Source organism: Oryctolagus cuniculus, chromosome 16 (genome assembly GCF_051225735.1).
Source record: "Oryctolagus cuniculus isolate XC-2025 breed Fujian yellow rabbit chromosome 16, ASM5122573v1, whole genome shotgun sequence".
NCBI classification, from domain to species: domain Eukaryota; kingdom Metazoa; phylum Chordata; class Mammalia; order Lagomorpha; family Leporidae; genus Oryctolagus; species Oryctolagus cuniculus.
The window spans coordinates 25,901,350-25,913,015 of record NC_142882.1 but is presented as its reverse complement, the minus strand read 5'-3'; the positions used below and the strand labels follow the sequence as shown (position 1 = coordinate 25,913,015).

Genomic DNA, 11,666 nt, shown 5'->3' with positions numbered 1-11,666 from the left:
CTCGTTATAGCATTAAATCTCAATACACAGCATATTAAGGACAGAGATCCTACATGAGGAGTAAGTGCACAGTGACTCCTGTTGTTGACTTTACCAATTGACACTCCTGTCTATGGCATCAGTAATCTCCCTATGCTCCAGTCATGAGTTTCCAAGGCTATGGAAGCCCTCTGAGTTCTCAGATTCTTATCTTGTTTAGACAAGGTCATAGTCAAAGTGATTGAAATACAAACAAACAAACAAAACAACCCTCCAGCCCCTCCTGGCAGTAGAGCAGCAAGATGAGCTGGTGGGAGCCCAAGCCATACCAAAGCATGCCCAGCCTCACCCACATCAGGCTAAGCCACACAAGCCCCTCCCCTGGGCCACCTCCTAATTACAAAATTGCAGAGAAGGGGCAGCTGGAGCATGCACCATCAGCTGGTCAGCAACGTGGGAAGGAATGGCAACTCCCCATGAAGGATCCAAGGGCACCAGAGGGACACAAGGCAGCTGGGCAGATTCTCCACAGGACTGGGTGAGAAAGGCACTGCTGGGAGCAGACCTGTGTCTCCACTCTCACCTGCTGCTCTGCAGAATGGCATCCTCTGTCTCTCCTCTCTCCTAACCCTAACTCCCAGTCCCTCAGGGTCAAACTCCTCTGTAAAACCTTCATTCCCTCTGATGCTGTCCCCCTAGAAGAGGGACCCAGAATCCACAAGGGACAAAAGCAGCACCACAGGAGGCTGCCTGCTAAAGACAAAGAACTCTGGGCAGCATTCCCTGTGGCTCTGCTCAGCAGGAGGAATGCAGACCCTGGGAATCTGCATTACACAGGATGATCCCCACACTCCCCACCCCTCCTCCACCACCACCGCCACCACACATGACCTGAAACCGGCAGTCCTGACATCACAGCGTGATGCCTGCCCAGGACATTTTCAAGCCCTTCCTGTCTGGTTTTTCATGACCATTTCTGTTTCATATAAACATCTTAGCTACCCACCATGACCACCAGGCTCCCGGGAAGAAGTAGGACCCCTTCTTTTGACCTAGCCTCCCACAGGAAAGCCAAGGCCAAGCAATGCACCTATAATGGGAAACAAAAGAACTCTGCCAAGAATCCAAAGGACAATGGGGCTTCAGCTAATGGCCAAGTGACCAACCATGCAGAGGGCAAAATATAGAGCTGAGCATTAACTCCAGTTTAATCAGGACTCCTAATCTGCCTCCCAAAAAACAGCAGTAAGGCAATGTCCTCCTTTGCTCACCACATATTTCCTGAGTGTCTCCTCTGCGCTGGGCACGGTTCTGAATACTCTTGGGGTCTTCTGGTGGTGAAGCGAACACACATCATCAGGAAGTATTTGATAGTGATTTCTCTTTGCAAAGTTACTTGAAAAGCAAGATCGTCTTTGATGTCAGGCCTCAGAACCACACGAGCACCAAGTGGACATTCTCAACCAGGCCTGGCTGTTGGATGAAGAAGTACTGCAGGGAGATGAGGTCAGCTCATGGTCCTGGCAGGGAGAATCTGATTCTCGCTTTCTCATATGCAAACCCTGGCAGCACTGGAGTTCTTTCTTCCACTGAGATGCTGTACACTGTCCCAAAAAAAGCAACCTGCCAGGCACAGCTCCTTAGAATAAATTACTTCTTCTTGATGTTCAGGCATCTGCACAAATGTCACTTCTTCCAGAAAGTTATCCTTGACTCTTAAACAAGACTGGATGTGCAGACCTTGGAATCCAGGGCATTTTATACTTTTCAGATTAGAACACTTTCCAGAAGTCCCTACAATTGCTAACTAGAGTTTAAGGTATAACAAGCAGGAAGCATAAGCTGCCTTGCTCAGCATCCTGTCCTCAGTGCCTGGTCTGGCACCTGGGACGTGGTGGACACGCAGTACATCTGGCTGGATGCTTAAATTGATGAGAGAGTGTGTCACACTCTGTCTATGACAACAACTGCCACAGTTTCTCGACTGTCAGCAATCAACACCTAAGCTGAGGCAGGGCTACAGCTCTGTAGTAGCAGCAGCTCACAGGGGCACAACTGCAGCTCACAGGATCACCGCGATACAGACTCCATGGGACACTCCCCATCATCAGAGAAGGACAAAATGCTCTAGGGGCAGTACAATGTCATCATGACAGTGAGGTCCACACTGGCCATGATCCACATCAACAGCTGTGTCCAAGACTTGATGGTAAGGTCTCCTGCAAGCCACACACTCGCCTTCTCATAGCTGTGTCATGGAGAGGGCACTGAGCACTTCCACAGCAGGTGCTGTCTTCAAATAGAGAAAAAAGGACAATAAAAACTGTCAAGAGCAGGCTGAGAAGTCAAGAGGCAGCTGTGAAGTATCTCTGCTGGCAGGAAAGAGTTAAATGCACTTCTCTGGGTTCTTTTAACCATAAACCACCTTTGACTTTTGCCCAGTCAGAATGAAGCCCCATGGGGTGGCCACTCACACAGGAAGCCCATGCATTGTGATTTTCTCATTCAATGGCTCCTTTTTTGCTTTGTTTTTGGTGGTTTGTTGTTGTTGTTTTTGTTCTTGTTGTTATTTAATTTATGGCTCTAGAAGGAAGCTAAAGTCTGGGCCCTAACTTCAGTCCTACTGAGCCTGGGCTGCTGTCCATACTTATTAGACACCTCTCACCCCACCTTGGCTTTTTCTAGAATTCCTTCTGCACTGTGATTGTGGCCTTTAGGCCTGAATCCCATGTTCAGTGTTGCTCTTCTGCCTCCCAAACAGCTTTGTGAGCCTATATGGGAAGGCCTGGGGACAGGGAGAGGCAGAACTGGGTGTTCCGTGACTGATAGTGAGGTCCTGCCCCAGCAGTGAGCTGAACCCCTTCCCTTAAATCAAAAGGCAGCCTTAAAAGAGCTGACAGGACTTGAGGTAGCATCTGCCTGTATCTGCTACACACATATGAATGTGAGACTCCAAACACAAGCTCTACTTAAACAAGTGGAGTTAGGTAACAGACTCCAGTACAAGGTCAGCAGGCAGAGGATCAGCGTTTCCCACTCCCACACTCCTGCTCCACACTCCCTGGCAATCAGAACCCTTCTCTGGCATTCCCAAGCCCCAGGGGTTCCCTTCCTATGACAAGGAAAACATTGAACTTATTTATGCACTCAGGGTATTGGACAGTCCTCCTTCAGCCCTAGGAGGATACACACAGACTACATGCAAAGGCCTCTCCCCAGCTATGCTTCTTCTGCCTCCCCTGTCAATCCCTGTCCAGAACTCCCCCAACTCAGGCCTGCTGTTTATTTCTCACCTGAAGTAGAAGGCTCCTACAAGACATATACTCCTCCACTGAGAACAGATAAACCATCCTGCCATAGTCCTGAGACATGCACATGGGGGCAGGGGTTGCAGATGTGTCTCCCCTAGGCCAGAGGGTGATGGTGTCTGTGTAATTCACGGTCTGAGCACACACCAGAGACTCTAAGACCTTGTACCTGAATACTGCTTAAATATCATCACAGGAAACCTGATTCTATATCACCCCAAACTCCCTGACACACAAATTCTATCAGACTGTTCATTTCAAACAACATCTGACAAAACAAATTTACAGGACAAGAAAGTATCTTGAGATTGGGGGTTCTCTATCCCCAGTCGATCTGACGCAGGGACTCAGTTTCTATAATAGGAGCTCACATCTGAATCAAATAAAAGGAAAAAGAAGTCAGAGGAAACCCAGGCCTAGTCCTGGTGTGTGGATAATACTAAAGGGAGAGCAGCTGGAACAGCACAGGAAAGGGATTTTGAGCCTCTCTCCCTCCTTTCCCACATTACCATAAACGGCAACAGAGGAGTTGGTGCAGCTTCTGCTGTTTAGATACAATGTGTGCATTTTGATTCAGAGAAAGACCTCCAAATCATCAACCTAGGGTTGACCTGCAAGCATCCCTGGAAAAACTGCCTGTGGGAAGAGTTCCAGAAAGCACCGGATCCCTAATGAACACTGTAGAGCCTGCTGTGGGCCTGCCTGTGGGGGTGAGTGTTGAATGGCCCATGGATGGACAGGTTGCCAGCTGCAGAGCCTGGGCTTGGGAAACGCTCCCCAAGTGCTTCACAGCCTTGAAAAGGAAAAGGGAAATGCCTCTGGACTGAATGGATGGCCGTGCAACTGCCCAGGTGCCCAGGGAGAAGCTAAGTCCCAGTGCACCAGGGAAAGCCTGGTGACCTGGGCACTGCCCTCATTCCCCCAGCAACAGCAGATCTCCTAAAAGCCAGGCCCTAGTGCATGAGTCTGCACATCCATTCCCACAACCACACACCCCTCGCCCTTCCTATGCTCTCAGGCCCCCACATGCCTTCCCTCTGCAACCCACCCCCAGAGCCACCTACTCCTTCCACTGGCTCCTATCACAACAAGGCCCTGTAGTCTGTTCTCCACTGCAGGTCTGGTCACATTTGTGCTACTGACCCAGTCTCCCAGCCTCCACCCAGAAGACAGCAAATGGACCCAGGGGAACAAAGAAGCCTGAAAGAGGTGGAAGGGACCCTCCCATTCTGGTTTCTAAGTAGAGAACTCACTCATGAGTGCCCCATCCTGCAAGGAGATGATGAGCTCACCAACAACTCTAAAAGCACCTGCAAGCCTCATCAGGGGTGGAGACTGGGGGAATGTCCTTGGCAAGTGAGCACAAGGAGCCCCTCTGTGGCCTTGCCTCTGCTGGGCTGGTCCTGCTATCCCTGAGGCTTCTTCCCACAGATGATCCATGTCCAGCTTCACAGCTCAGCTAAGTCAGCAGGCAGCTTTGAGCGGACAGCAGCAGGGATCACTTCTGCATGGCAGTGGCTGAAAGGGGCAGGAGCAGAGCCAGGTGACCCAGTAGCTTCCCCAGGCAGAGCAGCCAGCTGTCTGCCAGCAGCAAGCAGAGCCAGGCACACTAGGCCAGACAGCTCTGTAGCCATCAGGGACTGCTCCTGCCAGCCAGGCCCCACATCAGCTGTGCAAACATCACCTCATCCCGACAGCACAGACCCAGCAACAGGAAAAGGAGTCCCCATGATTGTGTTGAGAGTGAGCAACCAGAAAACACCAAGCTCCTCACATAAGCCTGGGCCCCCTTGAAGAGGCAGAGGAGGAAAGAGGCTCAGAGAACCCAGGAGCGGCTGAGCAGGAAGAGGGCTAGGTCTGTGCAGTCCAGACAGAGGGATGGCCCATGTCGTCTGGGGATTCGCGGTACCCTTCACCAGGGGCTTCTGCTCCAGCTGTGCTCCAGAGGTGGAGCCTGGTGACCTGGGCACTGCCCCCATCTCCCCAGCAACCACAGATCTGCTGAAAGCCAAGACTAGTGTCCCCACCCCTGCTTCATGACCAGAGCCCTTGGAAAGTACCCCCGACCCCCAACACCATCTGCCTGATGTCAGCCAGGCCCTGCTCAGTACAGGCTGCCCATGGCCTGGATGGGCTCAGCTGAATCTTAGGACACAGGGTCCTCCATGACACCTGACTTTACAAACACACGTCTCAGAGTACCAAATGCCACCCCCTACTCAGAGCTGAGAACGGTTTTTCAAATACATCACAGAGGAGAGCAAAGCAGAAATCCTGAGGGTGCTGTGATCCACCAGTTTCCTGCCTAAACACAGGAAGTAGCTGCTCCTAATTCAGGAAGACAGCCTGAGGAAGCCATGCTGACAAGGGAGAGAGCTGCAGTGTCTCTACTGCTCTTCTCAGCACGATAAAAAGAAGAGAGAAAAGGGTGGTTATAGAGAGGATGGAAGCACAGAAATTCCAAAAGAGAGGAAAGAAAACTTTAGGAAGTTTGCTTAAGAAAATAAAGAGATGGGGCTGGCATTGTGGCATAGTGGAAAAAGCCACAGCCTGCAGTGCTGGCATCCCACAGGGCTGCTTCACTTCTGATATGGCTCCATGCAATGGCCCTGGAAAAGAAATGAAAGATGGCCCATGTTGTTGGGCCCCAGCCACCAATGCAGAGACCTGGAAGAAGCTCCTGGATTTGGCCTGGAAAAGCCCCGGCCATTACATCTATCTGGGAAGTGAACCAATAGATGGAAGTTCTCTCTTTCTCTATCTCTCCCTCTTCCTCTTTCACTCTGATTTTGAAATACATAAACTTCTTTTTAAGAAAGAAAAGTAAATGAAGCAAATCTTTAATATGGGGTGTAAAAACAACATCAGCTCATAAATTCTCACCAGGCTTGAAGCAAACTGCCCTGTCTACCCAGAGCCCAAATGTTTCTTTTCTTTTTTCAAGACTTATTTATTTATTTCATTGTTTTTTATTTTCAACAGGCAGAGTGGATAGTGAGAGAGAGACAGAGAGAAAGGTCTTCTTTTGCCATTAGTTCACCCTCCAATGGCCACTGTGGCCAGCATGCTGTGGCCTGCACATCACGCTGATCCAAAGCCAGGAACCAGGTGCTTCTCCTGGACTCCCATGGGGTGCAGGGCCCAAGCACTTGGGCCATCCTCCACTGCACTCCCTGGCCATAGCAGAGAGCTGGCCTGGAAGAGGGGCAACTGGGACAGAATCTGGCACCCCGACTGGGACTAGAACCCAGTGTGCCGGTGCCACAAGGAGGAGGATTATCCTAGTGAGCCGCGGCGCTGGCCTTATTTATTTGAAAGAGTTAAACACAGAGAGAAGGGGAGACTGAGAGAGAGGTTTTCCATCCACTGGTTCACTTCCAATTGGCCGAAATGACTGCAGCAACACCAATCCAAAGGCAGGAGCCGGGAGCTTTTTCCGGGTCTCCCACATGGTTGCAGTGATCAAGGGCTTGGGCCATCTTCCACTGCTTTCCCAGGCCATAGTAGAGCTGGAATGGAAGTGGAGCAGCTGGGTCTCAAACCAGTACCCATATGGGATTCTGGCACTGCAGGTAGCAGCCTTACCTACTAAGCCACAGCGCCGGACCCCCAAATGTTTCAAAACACAATTATTTTCTGGTCAAATTTGAGTAGAAGATTATAGGGCTCAGCACTCCAAGTCTCCAAGTGCCAAATAAATATTTAGTTGTCACTCTGGGTGAACGTAGCCAGAGTCCAACCAGGCACTTGGAAATCTTGAGAACAGCTGTTTCATAAGTTGTAGACATGAAATATGGGGCAGTCACACAGGATGCTGTGTTCAGTGTTCAAGTGAGACCCAGGACAGTAAGCCTGTTATATCCCAAGAGAAGTCAGCTTTCCAGTCTATTACAAGATAAGCACCAGGAAAACACAACTGCTTGAAATGTAAGATGGATGCTTTATGGAAGACAGATGACAGCTCTGTCCTTCACTGAAAAATATCCTGAGGTGGACAAGGGCTGAGAGTTGTGAAAACAGAAGCCCATGCAGTCTGTTAAGTGTGAAACAACAGAAAGCCTGGAAAATAATTCCGAGGTCAGAGAGGCATAAGGAGGAAAGCAAAGAAATAGGGATGGATGGATGGATTTCTGGATGCCATCTCTTCCACCACATTCCACAGGAACTTACACTTGCTAAAGCAGGGGCATTCATTCCACTGCCAAAGGACTGCAAAGGTAGCACAAGTTGGCTGCCTCAAAGGTGCCCACATCATGTCCATCAGCATCTCTGCCAATGGCCAATGTCCTACAAGAAGCAGTCTTCCCAGAGGGACAGAGGCTGACTGGCAATTTGGATCAAGGAGTGAATATTCCTGGAAAGTCCTCCTTTCCAGACCAGCAGTAACAGCAAATAGCAAAAGAGAGAGGGGGAGAAAGTCAGGGGCAGAAAAACAGGGACGCCCCAATGGCTGAGCTGCCATCTTTCTGGCTTCCAGATGCTCAGCCGAGAGCCACCACAGGCCTTAGGATCCAGTGGGCAGCAGTAGCAGAGCACTGTCACTTAGGAAAACCTACAGATGGCGTCCTGGGATCTACACACAGCTGACTTTGGTCTGCACACATGCTGGGTAAAATGCAGTTGAGCCAAGCAAAAAAAAAAAAAAAAAAAAAAACAACTGCAAAACCTTCAGCTACAACATTCCTTGGGAAGATGAGTTTTGCAAGGCCAAGTCGTCCAGAACAGGTGAGGGTCTCTGGGGAAGAAGCACCGTGCAAGGTGGGCCTGATTCAGAGCCCAGTTTCCAGCTGTGTGGTTCCCCCACCCATGTGTCTTCTCTTCATCTCCCCAGACAAGGCCCAGACACAGAGGAATCCCTGCATCATGCTCATATGCACAGGGAACATCTGTACATGTGAGTTAGTGTGCAAACAGGAAACACACGGATACCTCCAATACTGTGGCACAGACACACACATCTTCCTGTGTCTCTTTTCAGAAACAGCTTCTATGTGAGCCAACAGCCCCTGGAACTGACCAGAGTTAGAACAGACTTCTTTCCCTTTCCCTTGTAAAATTAAGACTTTACAGTTTCAATGCTACCAACAGCATTTCCAAATATCTATGGAGGAGCTGGCTTCATGGCACAGAGGGTTACGCCACTGCCTCCAATGCTGGCATCCCCTGTGAACACTACTCAAGACCTACTTGCTCTGCTTCTGATCCTGCTGCCTGCTCACACACCTGGGAAAGCAGCAGAAGATGGCTCCAGTATTTGGGTCCTTGCCACCCACATGGGAGACCCAGATAGAGTTCTGGACCCCTCTGTCTCTCTGTCTCTCTCTCCTTCTCTGTGTCACTCTGCCTTTCAAATAAATAAAATAAATCTCTATAATGTACATTGAGTGAGAGATGAGAGAAAGGTACTTACATTAACAGCCAGGATAATATAAGCTGATTTCTACGATTCATTAACTTGAAAACATAAATTAAACAGAAACTAAATGAAACTCAAAATGTAACCAAAAAATCATTTGCTACAAATTACAACCATTACATGCAGAGCTGTAACTGAAAAAATGTTACTACCTCTTTAAAAACACACACACACACACACACACACACAAAATGAAGTACTTTGGTTACTCCCTCCAAATGAAGCCTCCGTTAAACTGTAGCTGAATCCTCCCAGTCACTGGAGTTCAAGGACAAGGCTTCCTTCTCCAGCCCACAGCAGATGTCAGTAGCTGCTAGTAATGGGGAGATTAATGGACATCATCAGACACCATCAGCTTCCCCACAGGGTGCCTTTCCTAGTGACATCACTGCTAAATCACCAGAGCATGTATCTCATATTAAAAACTTCTCTTCCACATTCTAAGTACCTTGCCTGTCACCCTCCAGCGGCGGTGGGTATGATCTGCGGAGGACAGCCTGCCAACAGGACAGCTCTAGGAATCCTGTTCCTGGCTGTTTCCCTGGGAGATGAATGGTCACAAGACGTGGGTGCTCAGAATGCCGGCTTGAAGCAGCTCCTCCCAGAAGAAACACACAGCTGCTGGTCCATCAGAGGCTCCATAACAGGATGCAGCCTGGGGACAAGCAAACCCCACACGGGCTGAGAGGAGGCACGCAGCAACGTTCACACCCACTGCCTAGAGTCCCTTCTGCTCCTCCTCCTAGGCGGCCTCATTATGGGCAATCAGGTTCATCAACCGGCAATCGGGTGACAGCACTAATCTAACAGAACAGGGACTCACTCAAGACTGGTTACTCTGCTGACAATTCCACTGTGTGGAAGATAAGTGCCATATTTTCCTAGGCCACAACTCTTTCCCCACTGCGTGGGCATCTCTGCGGGGGAAAGGGGGCACATATTTCTGGTCCCTTTTTCTGTTTTACCCCTCCTCACACTTGTACAGAGATGTCCACAGACCAGACCTTGTGCAAATTAGTAGTTAGTGCGCTCCCAATGCTAAAAATGTCTTGGGCTTTGGCACCAAACAGAAAATAAGAAAACTCGGCAGCCCCCTTACTTCCAGCTGCAGGGACTGTAGGACAGCCAGCGGAGAGCGGCACTTCGGGAAAGTGAAGAACAGGGGAAAAAGTCAGCGGAGCCCGCGCAGCCCCAACCGCCCAAGTGTGCCTGAGGGCACCCCACCTTGGGGACTGTGTGCCTGCGGAGTGAGGCCAGCGGGGCTGAGCCATCCACTGCAGCCCTGAGCTCCCTGCTGGGGGTCACCCAGCCCTGCTCCACGGGAACCTCGGCAAAACGGCCTGGTAGGTCTGAAGTCGCATGGGCACTGAAAGACTCCAGTTCCGGGCAGTCACCTGCCTGCGTGCACCCAGACCACTGACCCAGCTCTGCACTGCAGCATTTCTCAGAAAGTCTCAGCTCCAAAGCCTCTACCTGGTTGTATGTGTTGTTGTTGTTATTATTTTTGTTTTTGTATTTTTTTTGCTTTTAGCCAGTTTTTTCTTCCCAAGAGGAGGGCTCCCTGCGGTACTTAGAACAATATAAAAATGAACTCTCCCACCCCACCCCTCCGATTGTGGTCCAATTTAAAAAAAAAAAAAAAAACGTGAGACCTTTAAAAACCTATTACACCTCCTGGAAACCAGCATCCGGCTCGCTTAAGACTACTTTCGCTTGGCACAATAAAGCTTCTGCCTTTTTTGCTACCTTTTCCCGGCCGTTTATTGCTACACTGAGCCGAAGAAATGAACCCACCGATCCATTCCAGTAACACTGAACACCCGCCACACACCCTTTGCGACTGGGAACACCCCTTGTACCCCGTAAATAAAAGGCATTAAGGAAACTTGAGAAAAGGGGAGACGCGGGACCCCGAGAGCGTGGGGAAACGCGGGACAGCCTGGGTCCCTCTCAACCTTGCCGTCGCCCGATGTCACCCAGCGACCCTGGAACCCCAGCCGCCAGCAGCCCTGGCACCCAACCCCTCTGCATGGTCTCCTTATCTGCCGTGAGAATTCCGGGGAGCCCGGCGGCTCCCTTCAGGACACCCAGCGAAGCAAGGGGGCGCACAGGAACAGTAGTGGCGATGGCTACAGACCAACAACAGGGGAAGGAGAAGCTGCAGGGGAGGCCCCGGTGTTGCGCTTGCAAACTGCCTGGGACCTCAGGTGCAGAGTAACAGACTCGCTGAGTGCAAATGAAGTCACTGCCCCGCCTCCCAGCGCTGGCTAAGGTGAGTGAATGAACTACCGCAGTCCTGGGCTTTGGATCCACCTGTGCGCACATGCGCTCCGACGTGCACACACGCACGCAGGCGCTCGCGTGCGCACGACGTCAGGGCAGGAGGAACTCTGGAAAATGGAGTCCAGGACCAAGGCTTGCCTGCAGACCAGACTCGCTGGCCATCCTCAAGGGCTTGACAGTCTCCAGCAGGTGGAGACAGAATGGGAACTAAGAGCCTTTGCTTTTGTTTGCATCTCTCCACTCTTCCACTCCGAAAATCTCAAAGATGCCCTTATTCCTTTCTTCAACCAACATCCTTTTTAAAATTTTCTTATAAAACTTTTATTGAATAAATATAAATTTTGAAAGTGCAACTTTCGGATTATAGCAGTTTTCCTCCCCATAATCACCCTCTCACCTGCAAACCATCCCATCTCCTACTCCTTTCCCATCCCATTCTTCATTAAGATTCATTTTTAATTATCTTTATATGCAGAAGATCAACTTAGTATATACTAAGTAAAGATTTCAACAGTTTGCACCCACACAGACACACAAAGGGTAAAGTACTGTTTGAAGATTAGTTTTACCATTAATTCACATAGTACAACACATTAAGGACGGAGATCCTACGTGGGGATAAAGTGCACATTGACTCCCGTTGTTGATTTAGCAATTGACATTCTTATTTATGACGTCAG

General features: G+C 50.0%; 1 long non-coding RNA gene across 1 annotated transcript; it reads right to left on the bottom strand.

Moving 5' to 3' along the window:
- Positions 1-862: 862 nt before the first annotated feature.
- LOC149121620 (uncharacterized) lies at positions 863-11,259 on the bottom strand. Its single transcript, XR_016222968.1, has 3 exons — positions 10,841-11,259; positions 9,152-9,358; positions 863-2,272 (listed from the first exon to the last, which is right to left on the bottom strand). It is a non-coding gene; the product is annotated as an uncharacterized LOC149121620 (long non-coding RNA).
- Positions 11,260-11,666: the final 407 nt, after the last annotated feature.